Source organism: Grampus griseus, assembly GCF_964374135.1.
Source record: "Grampus griseus genome assembly, chromosome: 17".
Lineage (NCBI taxonomy): Eukaryota > Metazoa > Chordata > Mammalia > Artiodactyla > Delphinidae > Grampus > Grampus griseus.
This window is the reverse complement of record NC_139011.1, coordinates 30,818,885-30,838,039: the sequence shown is the minus strand read 5'-3', so window position 1 is coordinate 30,838,039 and position 19,155 is coordinate 30,818,885. Positions and strand designations below refer to the sequence as shown.

General features: G+C 38.2%; 1 protein-coding gene across 3 annotated transcripts in view; it reads left to right on the top strand.

The window, feature by feature from the left end:
* OXR1 (oxidation resistance 1) overlaps positions 1 to 19,155 on the top strand; it is a 455,696-nt gene that overhangs the window by 164,850 nt on the left and 271,691 nt on the right. The gene's annotated exons all lie outside the window — the stretch shown is intronic.

Genomic DNA, 19,155 nt, shown 5'->3' with positions numbered 1-19,155 from the left:
TGATTCTTTTTTTTTTTTTAACATCTTTATTGGAGTATAATTGCTTTACAATGGTGTGTTAGTTTCTGCTTTATAACAAAGTGAATCAGTTATACATATACATATGTTCCCATATCTTCCCTCTTGCATCTCCCTCCCTCCCACCCTCCCTATCCCACCTCTCTAGATGGTCACAAAGCACCGAGCTGATCTCCCTGTGCTATGCGGCTGCTTCCCACTAGCTATCTATTCTACATTTGGTAGTGTATATATGTCCATGCCTCTCTCTCACTCCGTCCCAGCTTAGCCTTCCCCCTCCCCATATCCTCAAGTCCATTCTCTAGTAGGTCTGTGTCTGACTTTATTTCTGTTGATAGGATAATTATGTTGGAGATGGTTTTATAGCATCACATTGTAGTTTGGAGGAAAGAGACAAATTGAATCCATCTCGATGCGGAATTGTGAGGTTTTTTTCCTCCTCATTACAATTTCACCTGCATTTTTTCCCTCCACACCACAATTTCACCTGCATTCTTCTTTGCATTTACATCTATATCCATCATAAACTCCATAACAGTAATTTAGTAATTTAGTCAGCGTTTGATTACCTCTGGAGCCTACTTAACCCCTCTGCCCAGCCGCTCCTTTACTTGTATTCTTAGCAGAGTCCCATGTCAACCAGGGATGGCAGATAAATGGAGACTCAAGGATCCGAGAGACCACAGAAATAAATGTTGTGAGTGTGTGTGTGTGTGTGTTCTTCCTGTAAATTGCAGTTATATTTATTGTAAGCATTTTATATAAAAATGCATCTTTAAATTGACCCCTAATTAAGTGGCTAAGACAACTGACTGGGTATCATTGTTATATTTTAGGCAGTTCCCATCTAAATTTTCAGTCTTTCTCCACCTTTGAAGCTAGGATTTACTCATTTCACATCTACTTACTGATTACACACATGTCCTAAATCCCTCCGGTGTGCCAGGCACGGTGCTCGGCAATGGGACTCAGGCGAGCAAGATACTTACTTCCAACCAGCTTGCTTTTCTACGACTATAGCTTGGGCTTCTGGCAGCACTTGTTAGGAATAATTGTCTCTCTTCCTGTTCCGATCTATAATAAATGAACCACTTTCTGACCTATACAGGAGCCTTTCACTAGGGAGAAGGTGGGTCAATATCTTGAAAAGCCCAGGACCTAGCATATCTGCTGTTCATTTAGCTTAATATGTCTGTAATGACATGGCCTCATTAATACATGCCAGGTTTTCCCTGTTGCAGCAGTTGCCACCATGTGTCCTTGTTACTTCACTAAAACAATCTTTTAATTTAACAAAAGACAATCTTTGTGATATACTGAAGCCTGTCAGAGAAATGATGTCATTGTTAACCGTCATTATTCACCCAGTGTCACAAGCCAGCTGGGCTGCATGAGCTGAAGTCAGGAGGGGGCGGAGCATTCGGAGGTGTCTCTTTTCCTCTAGCTGTAGAGCTAGCTGACTGTCAGCTCACCACAGACATTCACTCATTTATTCATTCATTCCTTTTAAAATAAATGGCATGTTGAGTGCTTGCTTGTGGCAGGCATAGTTCTGGGTACAAGAGATGCAGTGGTTGATGAGGCAGAGATGGTCCCAGCCTTGTGGATTCCAGTCTGTCACTTGCAGCTTACTTTAAATTTACTTTTGACACCAGTGCTCTAAATCAGTGCCTTCACAAGTTGACAGTAATCCAGAGAATCACTGAGAATCTCTTTACACCTGGAAATATCACCAAGAATCTCTCTACACCTGGAAATATTTGCAAAGACTTTCAGTACACTCTCTGAGGCGGCCCTGTCCTTCAAGAGCTGCCACTGTCAGTTTCCAAGTGCAGAATTAAATGCCATCATCATCTTTCTATGTATAAGAAATGTGACTTGCAATACCCTGTGAATGCTTCCAGTTATCTTGGAATTGCATGGAAGGCAGCATGGGGGAATTTGGGTTGTTTCTTACATGCCATTTCCTGGCATTTTGAAAACATTTGTACCAAGTCAAGTGATAGGGCCACGCACCGCCTTGTTTTGAGAAGCATTTCTAGTGGTAGCTAAAGGGCTTTAAAGCAGTCTCTAAAAGTAATCTAATCTCTGTGCCTCATGCCTGGGCCAAATCAGGTCTACTGCTGGTGAAACAATTTGTGTAATCATCATCATTTTATAAAAGTAAGTTAATAAGCAGGTACTGTGCTGGGATGTTTGGAATATGTTCCCGTTAATATGTCTTATTAAGGAAAAGACTTTCTGTAAGGCAGAATCTCCCTGTACTCAGAATGTGCCAACCATGAACACTTGCCTAAGACAGGTGATTAGCAGATGAACCAAAATTATCCCCAGAGAAATTCAGATATTTCCCAGGTACAGGTGTATGATATTTGTACTGGGCAGATGTAGTCAGAAAGGCTAACCCCCCTCCCCTTGTCTTTCAGGGCAGTGATTTTAGACTGCCCCTGGGCTGTCACTTTTTGCCTCTTTTGAATTTATCCCCTCCTCCCATACACACTATGGCCAGGATTGTTGTACAGACATAAACTAAAGTTTTAACCATGGAGCCACCAACAGTCTTGCAAAGAATATGCCACTAACTCTGATTAAACATCTTTTATTTTTCCACATTCTCTGAGGCTCAGCCTGTCTAAACTCTGTCCCTACCAAGGAACCACCAAAAAGTAACTGAGATATCTTGTTGTTATTTACTCTGCAAATAAAATATCTGAGAGTGACATCAAATTATTGAGCATATTAAATGTATGTGTGTATATAGTCGTGACCCTGGGAAAAATATTTAACTGTTTTCTTTACTGTTTCTTTTGTGAAAAAGGAAGAGGATCCATAGTGTTCCTAGTTTTATAGAAGTCTATTTACGTGCCTCTACCATTACTGATGAGCAAACATTATTATAGTCATTTCTAAACTGTAAGTTTAGAAACGTGAAAAAGAAGAGTATAAATTATCTTTAATGGGGCATTGAGGAATTTTACTTAAAGCATGTTATTATCATAACGTCTTAAAAGGAATTCTACTTAAAAACAAGTTATTTCTCCAGAACTTATAACAATAATCTATAACAATAATAAAATCAGTAATAAATTCTAAGGAAAAATATGGCAGGGCACAGTTAAAAATATTTTCTCAGTTATCCAAGAGCAAACTTAGCATTGTATAGATGAACTCCACTAGTAATCCTGTTACTGAACCAACCTTGGATGCACTCGCGCCAGTGTGCAGTAAAGCCAATCTACTGACACCAGGTTATGGTGAAGGAAAGTGCAGTGTTTATTGCAGGGCACCAAGCAAGGAGTTCAAGATGCTTAGTGCTCATAAATCTGGAACTCCCTGATAGGGTTTAGCAAAACATTTTTAAAGGAAAGGTGAGGGAAGGGCATCCCAGGGTACATGATCAGCTCGTGGACAGTTCTCTGACTGGTTGTAGATGAGGTACAGGATGGTGCCACAGGGGTTAACATAATCAATCCTTAGGTGCCAGTAGTTCTGTGGGCTGGTGAGCTCATGATCATCAAGTAGTTAATTTCTTCCATTTGGTGGTCGTTTTAGCATCTGTAAAACAACTCAGGGGCTTCCCTGGTGGCGCAGTGGTTGAGAATCCGTCTGCCAATGCAGGGGACACGGGTTCGTGCCCCGGTCCGGGAAGATCACACATGCCGTGGAGCAGCTGGGCCCGTGAGCCATGGCTGCTGAGCCTGTGCTCCGCAATGGGAGAGGCCACAACAGTGAGAGGCCCGCGTACCGGAAAAAAAAAAAAAAAAAAAAAAAAACAGGAAATGTGCATCAGATACTATCATCTAGGTACTTCAGAGAGGAGTTAAAGCAGAGGATACGGGGGAGGGTTCTGTCACAGGAAGGCCCCATGGCATCCTGCTGGGCTACAATCCCCAAATGTATCTTGATTTACTCTTTTAAGGCACTTCTCCCAGAGAAGTCATAGATCCATACTCAACATTCATTTCAGTGATCTCTTAGCAATGCCTGCCATGGACAAGGGAACGGAAATTGTAGCATGCGTGACCTATAACATATATGTAGGTTATGTGATAATCCTATAAATTCCTACTACACTTATAATTAGTACCAGATTATGGAATGTTAATTTTACTTGAATTAGTCCATATACTTTTAAAATTAGATAAATCCAACTGGACTATAAATTGATTGAGAAAAGTTCCCATATGTTATACCACTCTATTTTTTTCTGTAGATGCTGTTCAAATTTGGGCTACACAGTAATTACTCAAACATGTATTGACTTGGTAAAACAATGCAGTCGAATGACATTCAAGTTTACCTCCATAGGCTTGTATAAAGTCTCACAGAGAAATGCAGTATTTGGGGCCTATGTGTATAGATTTATATTAAAAAGTTTATATGTATTTATATATATACATGTATAATTGTATAATATACTGTATATTAATATATTACATATTTATTACATGTAAAGTGAGATACCAATACGTAAGTATATTAAATTAATATAAAATATGTATTAGTTATATATTTTATATTATATTTACTTAAGACACAAAGAAGAGTTAAACAAGCAGAATGTTTAGCCTGAAGGAAAAAACAAGAGGGGGCCATTAATAGCCAAGCACATATGTTTAAAAATCTGTTTATCCAAGAATGGTTAGCTTTGTCCTAAGTGTCCTTAACGGTAAGCTAGGGCCAGTGGTTTGAGATTATGTGAACAGGTTTTAGTAAGGAAAGATTTTCCCAAATTGAGATCTGGCGAAGGTAAGAGTCATCCCCTTTGGGAAATGATGAGTTCCCTTCACTAGATGTATTGACGTACAAAGTAGGAATTTTAGAGGGGCGTCAAGCTTTGGGTGTATGGTTCAAATAGGTGGCTTTCACAGTTATTTTAAACCCAAAAATATAGACTTCTTGCTGATTCTAAGTTTCTTTATTTGTAAATAATAATACCTGCCTTTCCCCTCCCAGGTTATCGTGCAGAGGAGAATAGATGATGCAGCTGACCCTTGAACAGTTTGAACTGCATGGGTCCACTTATGTGCGGATCTTTTTTCAATAAATATAGCACCTGTGTTTTCATTTTACAGATCTTTAAGTGTAAGGGAAAAGTCTGTGTTTGATTAGAGATCACAATACATGGAATCAGAACTAGGGTTTTGAGGCCTGATTCTATACACACTGTCTCAGCTTCCTGCCCTTGGGTGAATGATTTATCGGTTGCTTTGTTTTTGAGGCAGAGATAGCAGAACACAGATTTTCAACTGTGGGTGTGTGGGGGGGGGTAGATCGGCACCCTTAACCCTTGCCCTAAACTCTCGCATTGTTCAAGGGTCAACCATATATGCAAAGTGTTGCAAAAAATATAAAGAATAAGTAATTCTGTTGCGTGAAAGGAAGTTACTCATTAATGAGTGTGAATCAGATCTGACTAATACCACAGTTATTCATTAGCATCTGTAAGAAACATCCAAATTAAAACACCTAAAGATAATACATGAACTTGTAATTTTCAGACTTACGTTTAGAGAAAGGTGTACCGACTCACTTTACAGGGACTTGGATAAAGATGGATTTATTTCCCTTTCACATTAATTTTTAGTTGTATTAATGTATTATTTTTCTATTATATAGAAGATCTTGGGTGATCTTACCGACAGGTTTTTGTCTGTTGGTTAGTCTATTGGACTATTTTGTGTGTCTCAAAGAAGTTTTGGAAAAGGATAATAATCTGTTCCAGAAAAGTATACCTCTGCGAATAATTTAGCCGAATTAAAATCATTTCAGAGAAATGAATTTAGATTTCTCAGCTTTATATATTCACATTCCTACAGTAGTCTTTATTAACCTTTAAAGGACACAAGGTTTCTCTGATTGTTGTGCTTTAGGCAGCATGTAAAGGCGTAAGTAGGATATTGTGTGGAACTTCTTAATCGCTGTTTCTGCATTGAATGTGCTAGTTTGTTTTTCCACCTCTGTTTCAATCACTATCCATTCACAGACTCTTCAGCTCCTGTGGGGAGCTTTGGGAGAACACATTGCTTCTCTGAATAAATAGCAAATGCAATCCAAAACCTTGGATAAACTATTTAAAAGTATAATAAGAGCCCATGAACTAGGTTTTCATGAGATTGAGAAACGCATAATGGAAGGCGAGGGAGTCTCGCTCTGCTTAGAGAAGTGGCATAGAGGTTGAGAACATAGCGAGGCTGTCAGCCTGCCTTGGTTGAACTAGGATTCAAATCCTAGTTCAGCCATTTCTGAGCTGTGTGACTTTGTTAAATTACCTAATTTTTGCTTGTCTCAACTAGCCTATCAGGGAATCAGGGATTATAAGAGCACCAGCGTCATTGTATTATTCATATAAAGTACTTAGGGCAATACTGGCATATAGTAAGAGCTCAATAAATGCTTATAGCTATACTTTAGAGTCCTGGATTAGACCGGGAAAACCTGAGCTCTAAGCCTGAGTCATCTGGGTAGCATATAGTCGGTTATTGCTCATAGCAATATCAGTTTCTTCATCGATATATAATATAATTGATTTTATTCAAAACCACAGGTGCTTCTGCATTGTAGAATGTAATTTCAGGGCCTCACTTATTTATCATCACACTTAAGTGAACCTATCCATCTTTTTTTCTGTTATTTATGTGTTTATTACATTTTAACGTAATATTTTCTAAAACTTCCTGATAGTACTCTCATTGTTTGTTTGATTGTAGCCTATTGAGTTGAACCTAGAATCTTCATAGAAAAGTACTGTCTTCCACAAATGTTTCCTCTGGAATGATAATAGCACTTGATATTTTACAGAACATTTTCAAGCACAGTGTTGCACTAATCCTTAAAACATCTTGTGATGTAGGTATTTTTATTCTTATTTTGTGACGAGAAAACTGATAGCAAAGTTAATGGAGTAAAATTAAGCTAAGTTGTTTATTCAAGTTGTTTATTTGTAGACCACACAAATTAATGGATTATATATGTGCCTTTGTGGGAAGAGAGGAGGCTTGTCCCCTGTGCAGTGTTTTATACAAAAAAAATGCAAAAGGGCTTCCCTGGTGGCGCAGTGGTTGAGAGCCCACCTGCCGATGCAGGGGACACGGGTTCGTGCCCCGGTCCGGGAAGATCCCACATGCCGCGGAGTGGCTGGGCCTGTGAGCCATGGCCGCTGAGCCTGCGCGTCCGGAGCCTGTGCTCTGCAACAGGAGAGGCCACAGGAGTGAGAGGCCCGCGTACCGCAAAAAAAAAAAAAAAAAATGCAAAAGTTGAAAAACTAAAAAAAAAGACATAAAGAAGGAATCATTCATTACTTGACTTCTATTATTCCTTTTTTCTCTTCTTCATAGAGTGGAGGAAGTTTTTTTTTCTCTTGGCCACACTGCACTGCTTGTGGGATCTTAGTTCCCTGACCAGGGACCTCAGCAGTGAGAGCGTTGAGTCTTAACCACTGGACCGCCAGGGAATTCCCGAGAGGAGGAACTTTTGATATGGCAAATGTCAGCCTGCTGCTGCCACCCTTAGATGTCCCCAGGTTCCTTGACATTAGCACAGTGTAAGTGTCAGTGAGAGAGACTCTTAGCAGTGCATCTATCGGCCTTTTTGATGTTGACTTCATAGTTGATAAATGGCAGGTCTCATTTATCCTGCAGCTGGAAGAAATCTCCTTATGTTATTTTTTATTAATTTATTTATTCAACAGATATTTATAGGACACCTAGGATATGTCAGGCAGGGAGGTGCCTCTTTATACATTAACCAAAGATAGATTGTCATCTCTTATCTGGTTCCCTTTTCTGCATCACTGAACATGGGCTTGTTCTTTGTTGTCATGACATCTACACTCATTTATTCATTCAATGAGTATTTATTGAGTAGCTACTATAAAGGCACTAGGGATAAAGTAGTAGAGAAAAAGGATAAAAGTCATTGCCCTCATGAAGCCCACATTGAAAGGAGGGGGCAGACAGAAAAGCAGGATACTTGAATGAAATATATAGTATGTTAAGTTTTTTTCAGTATTAATGATAATAAGATAGAAAAGGGGATAGGGAATGTTGGGTGGGTGAAATTTTAGATGATTTGGGCATGGAAAGCCTCACTGTGAGGATGATTGTTGGATCAATACTGGAAAGAAATGATGTGGATGTCAGTGGAAGGAAAAATAAGTATAAGGCCTGCCTAAGGTGGGAGCATGCCCAGTGTGTTTGAAAAATATTGAAGAGGAAAATGCAGTTGAAATGAAGTCATCAAGGGAGTAGATGGGGGCAAGGGAGAGTAGTGGGAGATGAGGTCAGAAAGGCAAAAAGAGGCCAAACGATGTAGAGCCTTGTAGGTCATTGTGAGGACTTTGGCTTTAACTCTAAGTGAGATGGGAAGCCACAGGAGGGTACAGAGCAGATGAATGATGTGATCTGATTGACATTTTTTTTTTTTTTTTTTTTGCGGTACACGGGCCTTTCACTGCTGTGGCCTCTCCCGTTGCGGAGCACAGGCTCCGGATGCGCAGGCTCAGCGGCCATGGCTCACGGGCCCAGCCGCTCCGCGGCATGTGGGATCTTCCCGGACCGGGGCACGAACCCGTGTCCCCTGCATCGGCAGGCGGACTCTCAACCACTGCGCCACCAGGGAAGCCCCTGATTGACATTTTAACAGAATCACTTTGGCTGTTATGTTAAGAAGAGACTAAGGCATAGCAGAGAGACCAGATGAGGGAATCTTGGCTTGGACCAGAGTAGTGGTGATGAGAGGATGAGAAGTGGTCAAACTATGGATATATTTTGAAAATACCTCCTGCATAACTTGCCGATGGACCAGTTGTAGAATGTGAGAGAAAGAGAAGGATCAGGATGATATCAGAGTTTTTGACTTGAGCACCTAGAAGATTCGAGCTGTCATTAACAATTTGAGGAACATCATTACCTATCATCATTCTCTCTCCCATAGATTAAGAATAGAAAACTTCAACAACTTGAACATAGTGACAGGATACCATATAGTTATGGTACTTGATTGTACTTTATCCAAGAGACAGTTTGGGGACTCGAGTTCTATTCTTGAATATTCCATAAACTAGCCCCGTGATGTAGGTTAAGCCACTTTAAGTCTCAAACTTACTTTATTCTTAAATGAGACTGACTCAGGCATCTCTAAGAAGCCTTCTCTAATGTCATTGTCTAAAAAATATTAATCAATTTCTCCACTGCCCTACTTTATACCTGTAAAAACTTCTGCTATTCTATGTGTTTATATTTTATATGTTGCCATATCTGTTGTCCTTACTAGAACATGTGCTCCTCAATTGAGAGAAAAACTGATATCTTACGAATTCTTATCTTATGAATAATTTTGATACTGCACTATAACAGTTTAGACACATAACTGCTTATTTTATATGCTTTTCGAATTTAATAAAAAGATGAACATTCATCATTTTTTCATGAAATTGAATCTTCAAAGTATAAGCTTGGAATATATTATAGGAATAGGAAGGGAGCATTAATATTATTGGTTTGCAAAATTGAGCCACATTTTTGGGAGGGGGAGGGTGGCAAGGAAAAGGAACTTTTCTTTCAAAGACTATTATTTTAACCCAAATAATTTATTCAGCCATAGTATAATTTTTTTTTTTTTTTCTTTTGCGGTACACGGGGCTCTCACTGTTGTGGCCTCTCCTGTTGCAGAGCACAGGCTCTGGACGTGCAGGCCCAGCAGCCATGGCTCATGGGCCCAACCGCTCCGCGGCATGTGGGATCTTCCTGGACCGGGGCACGAACCCGTGTCCCCTGCATCGGCAGGCGGACTCTCAACCACTGCGCCACCAGGGAAGCCCCATAGTATAATTTGATCATGTTCTTGATTATTCTTTGGAAGCTAAAACTTTAACTTAGAAATGACATGATTACCTTTCGATTTTGTTGCTTTCAATTCAGTTACTTTCATCCATATAAATTTCATTTATTAGATATAATTTACTTCCAATTCAATTTATATTTACTAATATTTTCCCCAAATGAAATACATTTCTGTACTAAATATAAAGGGGTAAATGTAGATATAGTAGAATAATGAAGAAGGGATGAAACCCTGCCACTGAGGAAGTCTACAGTTTGATTCAAATAATTTAGTTCGCCTTGGTGATTAAGCTACGACCCAGACTTACTGGATCACATTCTAGCTTGCTCCCGGTGCTGAAGATTCTTCAGGGGCCCACATGAATAAAGCAGACGACCAAGCTAGGGACTCTGATTTTAAAGTAATGAGTGCTTTTTTGTTTTAAAAATTTGCTCTAAAGGCAGTTCTGGGAGGTAAATTCCAATAATAGCATATTATTATTTGAAGAAATAACAGCATGTAGGCTATATATAAGCTACTTTTAAGGGGAAAATACTCTTTTTTTTACGGTTTTATTTTGAAATAATTTTAGACTTAGAGGAAAGCTGCAAAAATAGTGAGCAGGTTCCCATATGCCCTTCACCCGGCTTCCCCTAATGTTAATTTCTTACATTATCATATTTTGATTATTGAGACCTGAAAATGGGTATATATAGCTTTCTATTAACTAATCTACAGACTCTATTAGAATTCTATCAGTTTTCCACTCCTGTCCTTTTTCTGGCTTGGGATCCAATGCAGGATCCCTTGTTGTATTCCATTGTTATGTCCCATCGTATCCCCAATCTGTGTCAGTCTTATCTGCCATGACCTTGTCACTTTTGAAGAGTAATGGTCAGTTATTTTGTAGAGTGTTTGAATGATGTTTCCTGATGTTTGGATTCAGGATATGCAAGAAAATACTCTGTTGAATATATAAGCCTAGGATGCATTTGTTCAAAAAGTGGTAATATGTCATATATAAACATAAATGATCTTAAAGGCTGTGTTTTGAACAGTCTTGGGCTGATACTTTTTCCCCAATTCAGATCTACTGAGGATTTCCCATTCACAAATAAAAGGGTGAGTCAGTAATTCAAACAGAAAAATTCTGAAAATATGCAGTAAAAATATGCTGTTAGGTGCCCTGGAAAATGCAAAGAAATACAAGCCATAATCCTTTACCTCAAATACTATACAATCAGGCTAAGGTGGCAAGATATAGAGAGTTTGTTCACTATTTGATTGACTTTGTTCACTATTAAAATGTATATGCACAAAAGATTAAATAAAGAGCATATTAAAACAACATATTAAAGGAGGATTATGCTATCATTTAAGTCATTGAATCAATTGATTCTTTTTAATGACTTAAACAAAAAATAACTTTATTGGCTTGTATAGGCTGAAAAGCCCATATCTCAGGATGTTCTGGATTCAAGGCTTTAAAAATATCATCAGGGCTTCCCTGGTGGCGCAGTGGTTGGGAGTCCGCCTACCGATGTGGGGGATGCGGGTTCGTGCCCCGGTCTGGGAGGATCCCACATGCCGCGGAGCAGCTGGGCCCGTGAGCCATGGCTAATGAGCCTGCGCATCCGGAGCCTGTGCTCCGCAACGGGAGAGACCACAGCAGTGAGAGGCTGGCGTACCGCAAAATATATATATATATATATATATATATATATATATATATCATCAATACTTTGTTCTTTTCCATCTTCTGTCAACTGTCTCTATCTTCTTGGTTTTTAGGGACAATGGAAAAGAAGAATCACTTTCTCAGAAACAATAGCATATATCTTCCCCATATATCTTGTTTGGTCTAAGTCACATGCACATTACTGAACCAATAGTTCTGGCTGAGGGTAAAACGATGGTAGGGTTGGCTTAGGCTTGGATCACAGAGCAGGTTTCACTGGAGGCACGTGACTAAGGGGGAGAAGGGTTGTTCCTCAGAGGGAAATATAGGAATGCGGTTACAGGAAGGAGGGTAAGTGAATGCTAAATGTAAAAAAAACCCCAGATATTTACTATAACCCTCAAATTTGAATTGGTTTAAATTTAGAGGGTAAATGCTTCTCAACATATGAGACAGATTGATTGCTGTAGTAAAGAGTACTCCCATGCTTAGATCATGTAAGAGACTTACACAATTAAATTATATTAATTAAATCATCACTCCATGGTGATGTATCTTCTTTTCTTCTAAAGTTAATATCCACATTTGCCTGTCATCTAAACATCAGTGTCCAGTGCTTATATTTCTCAGGAATTGCTCCTTATTAAGCCAGAGTAATCAGTAGTCTCACTCCGTATGTTCTTCCGGTCTAGGCTGCACATGCCCAAATTTTTGGAGCTGTTCTTAACTTTGTACTCTGAGGTTTTTGTTTGTTTTTTCCTAGCAGTAAGCCATGTTAAAAATTGCCTAACCAGGATAGGCAATGTGTTTTTCTGTGATTTTGTTTGTAGCACTACTCAAGTTATACATCACTGGTATGTCCTATGAAATCTGCTTTTTCACTCATTTTCAGTTGACTTTGTTATGAAATTGATTGACGGAAGGTTATAAAGATTCTGTTTATACCAACTGGAAGAAGAAAGAATACTCTGTCTCTGAATAGTTTAGTGTATTCTTGGTTGGAAGATCATGTTGGATAAAATGACCCCTTAGGTTTTCTTCCAGCCCTAAGGCAGGATGGAACTTAATGCCGCAGCACAAATAAGCTGCTGCCACAACTGGGCACCAGATAAATGCCTTTTGATAAAGGTGATTAAATAAAGGTCCTAAAGGTAGTCATCACACAGTATCAGCCTTTCTCCCAGTGCCTTTGAAAACACCACTTGAAAAGACTATAAAAAATACGCGTTCTGTTTAGGCAGCAAATGCTCTCATTAGGCATCTCAAGGTTTCTTGAGAAAAATAAAACAAATGTTAGGGTTCTGAGTAGTAGATTGTTAGGTTTAAAAGAAAACTAAATGTAACCTTTTGTTATGTAAAATAATAAACTGCTAAGATAACCATAAAGGCTTTCTTTTAACACAAAGTGTCCGTCTTTCTATTTTCTAGAGGGCTCTAAAAAGAGCCACATGCTATGACCACATATCTACAGGGGAAAAAACGGACACTTTAATAAAGCAGAAGTTAACAGTGCTTAATTTCTAGTGGAAAGTGAAGAGATTAATAAAGAGGATTGTTTCTGTTCTTTAGGGGGTAAGCTTGAGTATTACAAAAAATTATTGCAATACTTTTAAAATAACTGCTTACCAAATTGTTTCTATACATTTAATATCTGGGGTCTCATCAGAGGGAGGTTTCAGTCTTGTCTATTCAATACTCTAAGAAAAATCAGACGAGAAGCCCCTGTTTTCTTTCATATTGCCTGTGCCTTTCCTTGCCACTGACATGAGACTTACACCTGCCAGTGGAAGGCAGAAAGGTTGTCCAATTTGAAAGCAAAACTTTGATTACTTATTTGTACTTTGCTATCATGAATTCAGTAAGAAATATATATGTATTTTATATTTCATGTGAATTTCAGACCAGTGTTCCCTTAGGACTGACAATGTTATGGACTATGTAATCTAGAGAATTTTTCTATTTACCAGGTAAAGTGGCACCCCCATGTGTCAGGAAATGATTGTTACTCATAGTGTTCTTGGAAGGCGTAAGCTTTTCAACACCTGATTATGGACAGCAGCAATACAATTTGATGCGTGGCTTTCAGACTAGGAAGGCTTACGGTAATCTAAAGAAGTGAATTTTTACAAGATCCTTATGTACCTCTAAGTTTGAGAAGCACTTCTTTAGATTACAGTGGTTTGGAATGTGAACTCTGAAGATGGATTACCTGGGATTAATATACCAGCTCCAACAATCCCAAGCTATGTCAGGGGTAGACAAACTATAGCTGGTCTTCCTACTGCCTGTTTCTGAATCGTTGGCAATTTAAGAATGGTTTGTACATTGTTGAAAAGTTTTTTTAAAAAAATTGGTGACATATGAAAATTCTGTGAAATTCAAATTTCTGTGTCCATAAATAAAGTTTTATTGGAATATGGCTATGCTCATTCATTTTTGTATTGGCTATGCTTGCTTTTGTGCTACATTACCAGAGTTGAGTGGTTGCAACAAAGACCCTACGTTCTGCAAAGCCAAAAATTTTACTATCTGGCCCTTTATAGAAAAAGTTTCCCTTCCTCTGAGCTGGGCAATCTTAGTTAAATCACTTAAATTCTCTGTGTTTCAGTTTCCCCATCTGTAAAATAGGGTTAGTAAACTAGTACCTGTGACATAGAATTGTCATGAGAGAATAAAGAGGCAGCATAGTGTAATGGTTACAAGCATAGATTCTAGAGCCAAACTAGGTTTAATATTGGTCTGCCATTTATAGCTTTGGGCCTAGACAAGTTACATAACTGCTCTGTGCCTCAGTTTCCTCATCTGTGAAATAAGGAAAACATAGTACTAGTACCTACTTCATCAGTTGCTGTAAAAATTAACACAGGTGAATAATATCAAGTAGTATCTGGTGTTACTGCTGTAATTTTATCACTATTGGTGGTAGTGTTGTGATTGTTTTTACCTACCTCATAGGATTATTTTAAGAATTAAACGAGATAATCCAGGTGAAGTTTAGGGCATCTCACTCAATAAATGTTAGCTTTTATTGATTATGCACATCTTCAGCTATACTGTGTTGATATATCTGTAATTCTCATATTGGCTGGGGATTGGAATGTTGTCAGAATAAAAGGGAGTAGAAGGGAAGTAATTTAGAAAGGTCTTGCATAGGATTAATATATAATATTTATTTCTATATTTAAATTCATTGGTGACGCTAACCTTAACTCGACAAAGTAACTATTAATTAATTAGCAGTATCTGTAAGTGACCTTGTTACATGAATAGGGGAGAACAGTTTATTATCAGTGTATGAATTTTATGTAACCAACAATTCTGCAAGGGTTGAGTGTGATTGAAGGAGCTCCTCAATTTTGCACTTATACTGTTATTTCACATAGCACACCATCCTTAATTTATTAAAAGTAAATAAATAAAAGGACGAGCCCCTAACCAAAATGTAATTAATTTAAAGTTATTTGAGTCCAAGTAAATTACTTTATTTATCTTTTGGTTGCGATTTTGTCTTTGTTGCTGTGCGTGGCCTTTCTCTAGTTGCGGTGAGCGGGGGCTACTCTTCGTTGTGGTGCATGGGCTTCTCATTGCGGTGGCTTCTCTTATTGTGGAGCAAGGGCTCTAGGAGCGCAGGCTTCAGTAGTTCTGGCATGTGGGCTCAGTATTTGTGGCGCACAGGCTTAGTTGCTCCGCAGCATGTGGGATCTTCCTGGACTAGGGCTCGAACCCGTGTCTCCTGCATTGGCAGGCGGATTCTAAACCACTGCGCCACCAGGGGAATCCTGAGTAAATTACTTTTTACTGTGTTCTATACTTTAGGCCACCTCAAATCACCAAAAGTTGGTGTTTGGGGAAAAAAAAGTTAATTCACACTTGCAAAGCAGAATAAAAGGACAATACAAATAGCTCATAGTTGAATTCTTTCATGTCTGAACAGTAAGAAAATGCTTGACAGAAAGAGCACCTATTTAAAAAAAAGATGGGGGCTTCCCTGGTGGCGTAGTGATTGAGAGTCTGACTGCCGGTGCAGGGGATGAGGGTTCGAGCCCTGGTCTGGGGGGATCCCACATGCCGCGGAGCGGCTGGGCCCGTGAGCCACAACTACTGAGCCTGCGTGTCTGGAGCCTGTGCTCCGCAACAAGAGGGGCCGCGATAGTGAGAGGCCCGCGCACCACAATGAAGAGTGGCCCCTGCTTGCCAAAACTAGAGAAAGCCCTCACACAGAAATGAAGACCCCAAACGAAGACCCTAGTCAAAAAATAAATTAATTAATTAATTTTAAAAAAAGATGAAGTGCAGTAATTGGTTGAAAGAGACTCTTTGTTTAGAGATGAACACTGGCCTTACTAAATCCAGAAAAAGAATAGTTTAGGATAAGGGTGGGTGTGATAGCATGAGAAGTTAGTCAGTGGTCCCTGATGCCTTGGAGCTAGTTAATAGTCAAATTTAACATAATCTATATGATTAATTCTAAAAAATAATTTGATTATAGGAGAAAGCTGTTACGTAATTTTTCCTACTATTTTTTGTTGTAAAACCATTGTAACTTTTATCAGTAAGAAAAAGTTTTCTTTCAAATGAGAGTTAAAGATTAGAATTGATTTCTAAGAAAAGTTGAAGAACATGTGTGTTATGTATATGTGAGTGTGTGTATACTTCTAAAGTAAGAAATTAAATTCAACTGCATTTAAATAATATATGACAGTTTAAATTCCGTATCTAATTTCAGTCCTATACTTTTGATAATTCCTAGATATTCTTTATTCAGTACTATAGCAATTCAATACCCACCTCCTCAGAAGAGGAGAAAAAAGGTGACTTTTCTCTAGATTAATCACTTTTACAGCTCTATCCTAACTTAATATTATACTACCTTTAAAAATATATATTATCAATAATTAGCTTTTTGGTCTAAATATTTAGTGTATGCCCTGAATGGTACTATATCAGTATCTATTTTATATTGTCTATTTCTCTAGGACTGTACTTGTTTAACTTATTTTTGTATATTGATACTAACCATATGCTGCCGAGGACTTATGCATGCTACCATACTGCTATGCCTTATGGAATCAAAAACCAGAATCTTTCATTCACTTCCCATTGACGTTCTCTGCAATGTCTTATCTACCTAGTAAGTTTTTATTACCCTCTCCAGTATCACTTTAGATTTTCTCATCACGTTTTCTCAACTGCTAGTTGGAAGCAATTGCTTAAAGTAAATTCGCTTACAGGGCTGCCACATTACATAATTCCAGGGGGCACCATTGTCTCCCTGGGATTGTGTAGTGCACAGCCTGCGTGGCAGCCATTTACCGTCATTACCCAAACATAGAGGACTTCAATTTTGGATATTTATATTTAGTATTTAGAGCTGGCCAATTACTTTACATAAACTAGCTTTTGCGTAAAGATCCAGGATTTACTTGCATGACTCAGTTGCTGTAAATTTAATCAGTATTCACATTTGAATACAGAAAAAACCGTAGCTTTATAGTTATTCCTGAACTACAAGAAGCACTTGAGGATGTAAAGATTTGTACTCTAGAATTTAATCACAAAAGATTAAAGTTTCTAACTTGATTTAAAGAACAAACTTAAGAGACTTTACTGGGAATGTAAATAGTTTTGGTTTATTTACAGTGCCGTGTTTTCAGTTGTGAAGTTGGCTAGTTATGTAGGCGGAAGGTGTAGGAGTTGTGATAGTCAGTATTTTACAACAATTTTGCCACTTCTTGACTTCTCTATATTCTTAACAACTGTAGTAGCAATGCCTAAATTTCTGGAATGCTCTTCCCCCACAGTAGTTTCCAAAGAACTAATTTTTGTTCATTAATTATCAAACACAATTGTTTATTGTGATAAACAATTGAGAAGGGATGGGAAGAAGATGAAGAAAAAGAGAAACCCTGAAAGGTCACCTTGACTTTGTTAGCATTACCCCTGATATGCAGAACCAGCCAGATATTTCGCTTCTCTGCATTGTGTTATTTCTCAAATCATCTTGCTTGTAAAATTCAAACCTAGTATAGCTATTTCACTTTCTGCATTTTTTCTCAATTCCTTTTAATAAAGTACTGATAGAAATAGGTTTTACATTAATTAGGCTTATGAAGAAATAATAACTTCTCTGAGTATTCTAATGCCTTTTTTCTTAAAATTCTATTTCTTTTGTCCTATTGATGCACTTTGGTGGGTGGACTGATAATAAACTGATAATAAACTATAGAAATATTTCAGTTCCAGACGTTTTGAGTGATAGTATTGCTTAATTCCTCCCTGTGTTTCTTATTTCCTGATCTAGACAGTGAGTGTTGGGAATGGATGTGTGTACATGGTAAGCCCTCGGTAAGCACTTGTGACGTAGCACAGTAATATGTGCTACAGCACTGGAGGATGGACCTGGCTTGTGTGTCTTCTCTGTCAGTCACTAGCTGTGTAAATTTTCATAGTCCCTTAAACTTTCTGAACCTTAGATTGCTCATAGGAATATAAAGTTCCTGCCTTGCCTATCTTACAAAGGGTTATGTGGATTAAATTATTTAATGTACGTGAGCAAACTTAGACCAATACAGTGCCATATGAATTTAAGGAAGAGAGTGATTGAATACTTCTAACTAAATTAAGGCGACAGTTATTGTTCACAAGCTCCCTTGTTTCAGGTCACTGAGTGAAATAAATTGGTATCTCTGGGAATCTTACATAATCATCTCCATCAGTGTTAAGGCAGCTTACCAAGTAAATGAAGATAACGAGGAGGCCGTGGCTAGAACTAAGTAAGACTGTTGAGGTGGATGACAGTAGCCTCTCATTTCTTTGAAAATTTTTTATTGTGCTGATCCTAAGACAGGCAAATGGTTTAGCAAAACATGGTTGGATCTTGGAGTCTTAAACACCTGGGCCATGTGTGACACACAGGATGAGTAATGTTAAAGACTGAACACTGAATGTTTTCTTGGAAGGCCCTATACTGACGTTATGTAACGGTTTTCTGCTACCTCCTTAATTCTACATGATAGATTAAACTAGGAGACTTTTAGAAAATTGCATTAAAGACTTCCAACAATAGGGAGAGGCTGGATACCAGAAATATAACCAGATACAGAAGGTTTAGAATATTGATCCTTGTATAAACATAAATAAAACTTTCTTAGGCAATATTGCATAGCTCTCCAGTGAACTGTTTTGGTAGCTCTAGTAAGAATATATGACTGGCTTCTTTTGAAGTGAACTAGAAATTGAGGAAAAATATGAAGTGTCTTTAGGCTAGAGAACCAGAAGAATAAATGGAGGGAAAGAGTACATCCAAATAGCTTTTGAGAAAGGAAAGTATAAATCATTCTTACATGGAGCAACTCAATTTGCCACATTTTAACCTGTTTTATTTTATTTTGAAAAATATATCTTAAACATGCCCTTGATGGATTCATAGTATGATTTCTATTAAGTTAATATCTGTCTTCATGCTAATCTTATTCTGTGTCATCTTCCTTCTAATTGCCGTGCGTGTGAATTATGGGTAGGTTAAGTAATTAACTCTGTTTTTCCTGTATGCTTATGATGCTTTTAGGCTTCCAGGAGTAGGATATACAGGATGAGAAATTTGAGGTACTGTTGTCAGAAAATTGGGGAGAGGATAA